General features: G+C 48.1%; 1 long non-coding RNA gene across 1 annotated transcript; it reads left to right on the top strand.

Annotated features, from left to right (window-relative positions):
* Positions 1-186: 186 nt before the first annotated feature.
* On the top strand, positions 187-8,998 carry LOC119274733. The gene is made up of 5 exons (XR_005135302.1): positions 187-473; positions 572-675; positions 7,588-7,825; positions 8,476-8,553; positions 8,648-8,998. It is a non-coding gene; the product is annotated as an uncharacterized LOC119274733 (long non-coding RNA).
* The last annotated feature ends 254 nt before the right edge of the window (positions 8,999-9,252 follow it).

The following is a 9,252-nucleotide window of genomic DNA, read 5'->3' as shown; positions in this document are numbered from 1 at the left end:
GAAGAAGGGTGGATGCGGAGGAGACCGTCGGGAGGGAGAGGGGCGGAGCGGGGACAGGGAGGAACAGGGGCGTCGAGAGTGAAGACAGAGGAGGAGTCTGCGGGGAGGGAGAAGGGCGGGGCGGGATGGGGAGGAAGAGGGCTGGGGGTGGAGACGGGGAGGAAGAGGAGCGGCGAGGGTGGAGGCGGAGGAGGAGACTGCGGGCGCTGTGGGGCGAGATGGAGGAGGAGCGTCTTGCCGCGGCCAGCGCTGCCAGCAAGGCCACGGCCATGATGCGGCGCCTGCAGAAGGAGAAGGCCGAGGTCTAGATGGAGCTCCGTCAGCTCCGCCGCTTCGACGCCGAGATCGACCACCTCTGCGCCCGCCCTCATCGCCCGCCTCGCGCGAGTCCGCTACAGGCTTCACGCCTACAGGAATCTCTTGTTACCGTCAGCGTTCACCTCATCATCAACGTGTTCTCCTTGCTGTCTCGGGTCGCTGAATATTAACACCCAATCATGATCTGTGCTAGAGCCTTTCCGGCAATTCGGAACTGAACTCTTCATTTTCTGACGTCCTTCAAAATTTTCAGGGTCAAGATGATGAAGATAGAAAGCTGCAGAGGGCCTGAGCGGTGGTACTCGTGCAAGAACCTCACCCATGGCGGAGCTGATATGATAGAGAAGCAAAACTAAGGTCGCTGTCTTATTTCCGATTCTTTTATTACAATTACAGTACTTCTTTGGTTGGATACCTATTTTATCAGATCGTTTCTTCTTAGTATATGGACAACAATAATTGATGGCCTTATGCTTCTGTACATATGTTTCTTAATCACCTGTTGGACTAACTAACTTACCGGGATTCAAGAAATCAAGAGTCTGTTAGTTGGTGAATTCGTGCTTTAGTAGAGTCAATAGCTGGTCAAGTTCATGGGTCCAGTTTATGGTCGTTGAGACGCGGTGATATTTCTGTATTGGCAGCATGACTGCTTGGTTTTTTTGTATCCTTGGACATTTTGGTTTCATAATAATATATGCAACTGTAAATGCATGCTTATTACAAAAAGATTATTTGAACAACAATGTCAAAGCTACAAGAACGTCAAGTTGTCTTGACCTGAAACTTGTGAAGAACAATAATTATTAGGTGTCTAGGTCTTCAGTTTGGGCATTCCAGTATTTTGAGTGGAGTAATTCCACAATGTATAGCCATTTTCATTGAACAACAGAATGTTATATACAAAAGACAATCGCTTGTTTATTTCTTGGCAAGGGAGGTGGCCGAGGTTATGCCTGGCAGAGTGATGGTTCTGCTGAGAGGCCCTTCCTGGGCCCGTCGGGAGGTTTTGTGGAGGGCGCTTCTGGACCGGACGCACGGCAGAGAGGCGGCTACCGTGGTCGTCGTCGTGGTCGAGGTGGTGGCCGTGGTTTCCGCAGACAGCATCAGACGCAGGATACTCTAGATCAGCAGGCCTCCAGGGTGGAGGCTGATCCGCTCAGGCCACGGTCTTGACTAGTTAGGCTACGGAGGTGGTCACGGCTCTGGCTACCGCGGAGGTTGAGATGACTTCCGCTTCGGCTGACACGGAGAACAGGTCTGAGTCTGACAGGGTCTCTAAATGGGCACGTCGAAAAGAGAAAATGCTTTGTTATCGCTGTGGTGAGAAAGGTCACTTCATTGTTGAGTGTGTGGCTGAGTTATGTGATACTTGTGGTAAACCGGCCCACATCTCGGGGGATTGCCCGCTTCTTCGTGAGCAGGTTCCGGCGCTTATAACATATGGAGTATATTGTGCCGAGCTGATGTTCTTTGAGTCACCAGCCGCGAGAGAGATTCCAGTTGAGCCGCAGAGCTTGACTACTAGCATTGTGAAGGTGACCCAGGGTGAGGTCTCTGAAGCTCAGATTGTGCAGAGACTTCAGGAACTGGCTCCGGGAGATTTTCAGTGGGAGCTTGTTCTCATCGAGGAGCGTGTGTTCAGGGTTGACCTCCCATCGGTTGAGGACCTACGGCGTTTGCTGAGCTTTGGGATGTGTAAGGTACCGGGAACTAATTGTATTCTGGAGTTTCAAGAGTGGAAGAAAGTGGAGCCGAAGGGGAAGCCCCTAACTCAGGTGTGGTTGCGTTTTTCCGGGGCACCTTCTGAGGCTCTTTCTGATGTCCGTGTGGTGGCCAGCCTGGGTACCTTAGTTGGCAAGACTGAGAAGGTGGACATGATTTTCACCCGCGCCCATGGGGTTGCCAGACTGTGAGTGAGTATTCTGGACATTGAGTTCGTCCCGGATGTGGTAAACTGGACTTACAGGGGTGAGGTATTCCCTCTGGAGATTGAGTTTGAGGATGCTGAGTTGTTCGCTGACGTGGATGGTAATAATGATATGGAGATTAATGAGGGAGATGATAATGCGGGGGCTCGGAAGGATCCGACGGATGAGGATAATCGAGAGAGAACCTCCGGGTCAGGATCAGGTGCTCAGCTGCCCCAGACTGGTTCAGGGGTAGAGCCGGTCACATCTCCGTCGATACCTAACAACACGTTGAGGTTCGGATCTTTTCAGCCTGCGTCGGCTCCGCCCAGACTTTGGAGCGAGAGGGTGGAGTCTGAGGATGCTTTTGAGCGCTCGCTGCCGGCGCTGGATATTTTGCCTGGGAGCTCGGACGGACGTGAGGTGGTTGAGTCGCCTTCGTTACCGTCTCAGGCCGGCCGTGAGGGAGACCGTCTGGGGCAGGAGGCGTTGGACCGTTCCTCGTCGGCACCGGCTGCTGCAGCCGCTCCTTTGCTGATCGGTGTTGGCCAGGGACACGTGGATCGGTCGGAGCCTGCTTCGCCGCAGCCAGACGGCCGAGAGGGAGGTTGTATGGGGCAGGTGGCCTCAGACCTTCTTTCTTCGGCACCGACTGCTGCTTCTTCTCCCGTGGCGCCTCGCGGGAGCCTGGGGCAGGTGGCCCCGGGCCATACCGCGCCTGCGGCCGTTGGGAGGGTCTCACCCTCACGCTTGAGGGTTGGAGCAGAGGGGGTGCTCGGGCAAGAGGCCCAGGCACATCCCTCTCTCGGTATCCGGCCTGGGAGCCGTGGGAGCCCCCCGGCGTGGCCTCCTACGAGTGGAGCTACTCGTGAGGAGGTTATTGCTTTCGGTGGGATTCCTGACCCGGTCTCTGAGGGGAGACGGATGAGCTCTCGTCTCCAGGACCTCCCGGAGGTTGATGACATGCAGCAGAGGTGCGCTATGAGGGCGGCCAAGCTCCGTGACATTGAGGTCACTACGGGTATGTCAGTCAACTTATCCAATTCTATTATGCATTTTTCTTCGGATGAGATTATTCATAATGCAAATCAAATAGGGGTTTCGTTAGGGAATACTAATTCTGAAATTTCCAACTCGGTTAATGATCTTCTTGATCTGGAAGCGGAACGCGCTTTAGAGACCATTCGTAACATAGCGGCAGTGAAACCTATGAACGATGATGAGATAAATGCATTGGGGGTGAGAGTGCTTGAGAATTGGTGTGCGGACCTTGAACCTTCCACTAATGAGTCTGACGAGGAGGAGGTTAGTGTTGAAGTTCTTGCGAATCAACCAGCGGAGACCGGTTCTGAGGACCGGATGGTGGGCAATGATAAACCCAAACGTAAGTGGAAGCGGAAGGTGTATCCCGCTTCCGCGGTACGTAGGAGTGCTAGGATCCGTACGGCAAAAAAATTTCATGATGACCCATGAAAGGAATCTTCTGGAATAGCAGAGGTCTGAAGGACTTGGCTAAAAGAAGATTTCTCGCTGAGGCATCTTTGGAGCATCGATTAGATTTTATCGCTCTTTCTGAAACTAGTAGAGATAATTTTTCTCCTCAGTTTCTTTCGTCTCTTGCGGGTGGTGTTGATTTTGACTGGCATTGCCTACCTCCGCGAGGAGGATCGGGTGGTATCTTGCTAGGAGTGAGATGCGATTCCCTTGAGGTCCGGAGTGTAGTGATGGGCGACTTTGCGGTTAAGTTTCGGGTTAGGTCTAAGGTGGATGGTTTCAACTGGGCCTTGGTGTCGGTGTATGGTGCCGCACAGCCGGAGCTTAAACCGGATTTTTTGGCGGATCTTGTTCGAATTTGCGGGTCCGAGCAGCTTTCGATGTTAGTTGGGGGTGATTTCAACATCATTCGGAGGAGAGAGGAGAAGAATAATGATAACTTTGACGGCAGATGGTCGTTTATGTTCAATACCATTATTGAAAGCCTAGATCTGAGGGAATTAGAGCTTTCCGGTAGAAAGTTTACCTGGGCTAATGCCCTGCCTATCCCGACATATGAGAAGCTTGATCGAGTTCTCGCGAGTGTGGAATGGGAACAGAAGTTCCCTTTGGTTACGGTCCAAGCTCTCTCACGGGGAATATCTGATCACACACCACTGTTCGTGGACTCTGGGGAGCCGAACCATGTGGGAAACAAAAACACTTTCTCATTCGAGATGCCCTGGTTTGAACGTGAGGGGTTTTTGGACCTCATTGCCAGGGAATGGGCTAAGGGAGTAGGGGGTAAGATAGCTGTCGAGCGTTGGCAGAATAAAATTAGGCATTTGAGAAGTTTCCTACGGGGATGGGCTAAGCACCTCAGTGGGGTGTACAAGATTGAGAAGGATAGGCTCCTTGCTCTAATACAGGCCTTGGACATAAAAGCTGAACCCGTGATTCTTATGCCGGCTGAGCTCCAAGTTAAAACTGAGGCGGAGAAGAGGTTGAAAGAACTTCTACGTGAAGAAGAGCTGAAGTGGGCGTTGCGAGCTAAGGTTCGCAAAGTGGTCCAAGGGGACGCCAACACTCAATTCTTTCACCTGATTGCTAATGGAAAGCACAGAAAGAAGAGGATCTTTCAGCTTGAGCAAGATGAGGGAACTATCGTTGGGCAGGATAATCTCAAAACATATATTTCCGAATATTATAGGCAGCTTTTTGGACGTCCGGAGGTTAATTGTGTAACACTCGATGAGTCCAGGACTGAGGATGTACCTCAACTATCTACTGCCGATAATGATATCCTACTTGCCCCGTTCTCGGAGAAGGAGGTTTTTGATGCTATTGCACAAATGAAAAACAATAAGGCTCCCGGTCCGGATGTGTTCCCGGCTGAGTTCTATAAAAAGTGCTGGCACATTATTAAGGGGGATTTGTTACCTATGTTTCACGATCTTTTCTCTGGACAGCTTCAATTATTTCAATTGAATTTTGGAACTATCACATTGCTACCTAAGAAAATGGAGGCTGTGAGAATCGAGCAGTTCAGGCCAATTTGCCTTCTCAATGTGAGTTTCAAAATCTTTACCAAGGTCGGTACTAATAGGCTCTCACAGATTGCGTATTCTGTGGTGCAACAATCCCAAACTGCTTTCATGCCGGACAGAAACATCCTTGAAGGGGTGGTTGTCCTTCATGAAACGCTCCATGAAATTCACTCCAAAAAATTAGATGGGGTAATTTTTAAGGTGGATTTCGAAAAAGCGTATGAAAAGGTCAAGTGGCCGTTTCTCCAACAGGCTCTGCGTATGAAGGGTTTCGATGAGGCATGGCGCCGGCAAGTCGAATCATTTACGCAAAAAGGCAGTGTGGGAATTAAAGTGAATGACGATATAGGTCATTATTTCCAGACTCATAAAGGCCTCAGGCAAGGAGATCCGATGTCCCCTATCCTGTTTAACATTGTGGTGGATATGTTAGCAATATTGATAGGAATGGCTAAGGAGATTGGTCAAGTGGGTGGTTTGGTACCTCATCTTGTTGAGGGAGGTGTATCCATCCTTCAATACGCAGATGATACAATCATCTTTATGGAGCACGATTTGGCCAAGGCGAGAAATATGAAGCTGTTGTTATGCCTCTTCGAACAATTGTCTGGGTTAAAGATTAACTTTCATAAGAGCGAGCTGTTCTGCTTTGGTAGAGCCAAGGACAAACAGGAGTCCTATAGACAATTGTTTGGATGCGAGTTGGGGAGTTTGCCATTCTCATATCTTGGTATTCCCATTCACCATCGTAGGCTGACAAACAGAGAGTAGAAGTGTATCGAGGACTGATTTGAGAAGAAACTGAGTTGCTGGAAGGGTAAGCTCATGTCATACAGAGGCCGATTAATCTTGATTAATTCGGTGCTCACGAGTATGCCTATGTTCCTCTTATCGTTCTTTGAGGTCCCAGTTGGTGTTAGGAAAAGACTGGACTTCTATCGATCACGCTTCTTTTGGCAGGGTGATGAGCTTAAAAGGAAATACAGGCTTGCTAAATGGGATATTATCTGTCGACCAGGCTTGGTATTGAGAATCTTGAGGTTAAGAACAGATGCCTTCTTAGTAAGTGGCTGTGGAAGCTTGCCTCCGGGACTGACGCCATGTGGGCGCAGATCCTTCGTAGCAAGTACCTCCATTCTAGAACTCTGTCTCAGGTAACGGTCAGGCCGACTGACTCGCCTTTCTGGAAAGGACTCATGAAAGTCAAACAATTGCTGTTTAATAGGACTAGAGTTGCTATTGGAGACGGTGTTACTACACGTTTCTGGGAGGATACTTGGCTTGGCGATTCACCCTTGGCCGTTCAATATCCGTCTTTATATCGTATTGCTCAACGACATGAGGTGTTCGTGGCAACGGTATTTCAATCTATCCCCCTTAATATTCAGTTTAGACGGGCGCTAGCGGGCAATCGTTGGGAAGTTTGGCTCCATTTAGTTAGGAGACTGATGGAGGTTCAACTCTCTGACCAACCTGATGAATTATGCTGGAAGTTGACTAGGTCTGGAGTATTTACAGTTAAGTCAATGTATATTGATGTAATTAATTCGAGTTCCATTCCAACTTCCAAGAACGTCTGGGATGTCAAAGTTCCTTTGAAAATAAAAGTGTTTATGTGGTTTGTCCATAAACAAGTTATTCTAACAAAGGACAACCTATTAAAGCGTAATTGGACAGGACCTACTAGGTGTAGTTTCTGTGACCTGGACGAGACGATTAAGCATCTCTTTTTTGATTGCCCACTGGCCAAGGTCCTTTGGCGGACGGTCCACATTGCTTTCAATATCACTCCACCCAATACTGTTAATGCATTATTTGGAAATTGGCTTAATGGGTTTGAGACTAATTTAGCAAGACATATTCGGGTTGGAGTTTGCGCTCTGTTGTGGTGGCTGTGCAGAAATGATTTGGTTTTTAACAGATCATCACAGTTTCATTTTTTGCAGGTTATTTTCCGAGCTACGGCACTGATCCGTTCGTGGTCGCCACTCACTACGATGGAGGCCAGGGAGCATTTGGTTACTGGGTCTATCCGATGAGAGATGGTCGCTCGGGATATATTCAACCGGTTTGGATGGCGGTCATGTAATAGGATAGGCAATTAGTTTACCTATCTTTATTTAGCCAGCCGGTTGTGGCACCTTGTTCATGGCTAGTCTGTGTTTCTAGCATTTTTGCGCTCTGTGTGAGCTGCCTTCTTTTTCAGATTTGAGACCTTGGAACCTTGTTGGCACCATTTTAGTTAATAAAGATGACCGTATGCATCACCACTTGATGCAGAGGCCGGGGAGTCCCCCCTTTTCAAAAAAAAATTGATTTGCTAACTATTCTATTCTTAGAGTACAAGGCAAAGTTATGTGGTGGGTTAGATGGAGAGCTTGTCGCGGCGATGTGGCAGGCTGCTCTGCAGTGGCACGAATGGAGAGCTCGGTCAACAATGGCGGGACGACCGTCTGATCTGCGGCAGCGTGGAAGGAGAGCTCGGCGGTCAACAGCGGCTCGACCAGCTGTTCTGCGATGTTTCAAAGGGAGAACTTCTTTTACTGCTGCGCGTATGCATATGTGCTGTACTATCCTGTGAGACGTCGGTGGCGGCGTGGCAGGATAATCTGCCGCCTCCACACGAGGAGTTGTGAGATTAGTGCATCACATTCAAAAGTCGTCGCTCCGTGATTAGGGCATTGCATTCAGGCATTCAGTAGATTAGAAGGCATATTTAGCTAGCACTGGGATCCATCGCCATTGTAGGGCCTTGAATCTTTTCAATCCTTGCCAGTACAGTTCTTGCCATGAACGACGGGTCTCTCTCTGTGGTGTTAGTCCAAAAGCTGAAATAGGGAACAAGATGTGCCTTGCCCTGTGGAGTGATGGGTATCTTTTTACTTGCTCCATCAGCTGCAGAAACTATAGCCCAAAAGCAGCATACTATTACGATTTCATATCATCTATTGATGATTTGTTTTTTAATAATTGAATTGGTGAATGATTAAAAGGTGTAATGTTCAAGATTTTTTGCTAGATGATTTGTTGATTCGATTTAATTTTAGTAGGCATCTCGGTACTGTTTATGAATTGATAGTGCACCTTGCTTAAATCCGACAGTATTATTTTTACCTTTCTGAAACAATCTTCCCGATATTTCATACTAACATGTGGCTTGGCTCATACCAACGATAAAGTCCTGCTTTATATTGCCCAATCCTAAGTTGTGCCATCCTTTTTTGTAGTGATAGCTGTGTTGGGTCGGGTTGCAATGGATGTATTGAACACGTTTCAAGGGTCTTGTTTGTCGATCTGGAGCCACTGTAAGTAGATTATGGCAGGAAATCAAAGTCAGTTTCCTCATTTATCTTTCACTGTAGGACTATTATGACTACTGCATTGTATTTTATTTTGCAGATAAGTCATGTTGTCGAAATTACTTCTTATTTGCAACTGATTGGTGTTGACGGGGCCACAGGCCACCAGAAGGTGCTCGTTGCTCACTTGAGTTTGCTCACTTGAGTCATAATAGAGGGAGTGAGAAGGTAAGAAGGGAGAAGAAGAAATAACCTTGCTGCCGGAGACGACATCCACACCATTTTTTGTGTGTTGGAGTGATTGAACCATGGCAATCAAAGCTGACATCACATCTCCTTCTTCATACACACTTTTTGGGTAGTTGTGCATCTATATTCCATTCTGCACACCAAGAGATTATGTTATTTTCCTTTTACAAATCTGAACTATGTGAGACATTGCTATTTACTGAAGCGGTTACGGTTTAGTACATCGTTATCATTCTCAACATCTTCATGCATGGCACCAATTATATATACTCATGTATGAGAAAGAACTTTCTGTGATTGAGTTACTTTATTGAACTTTATGTTGTTCGGGAGGGGAGGCGGGATGGCCGGAGGGGCATTCTCTTCGGGGTTGTGTGAATCTGGAGATGCTGGAGCACGGGAACAGGAAACATCACCTCCGCCACTTTCAAGTAGCCAATTCACCTTTCTCCCTAA

The sequence above is a fragment of the Triticum dicoccoides genome, chromosome 3B, assembly GCF_002162155.2.
Source record: "Triticum dicoccoides isolate Atlit2015 ecotype Zavitan chromosome 3B, WEW_v2.0, whole genome shotgun sequence".
In the NCBI taxonomy this organism is placed as follows: domain Eukaryota; kingdom Viridiplantae; phylum Streptophyta; class Magnoliopsida; order Poales; family Poaceae; genus Triticum; species Triticum dicoccoides.
The sequence above is the reverse complement of the archived record's forward strand: the minus strand, read 5'-3'. Positions and strand labels throughout refer to the sequence as shown.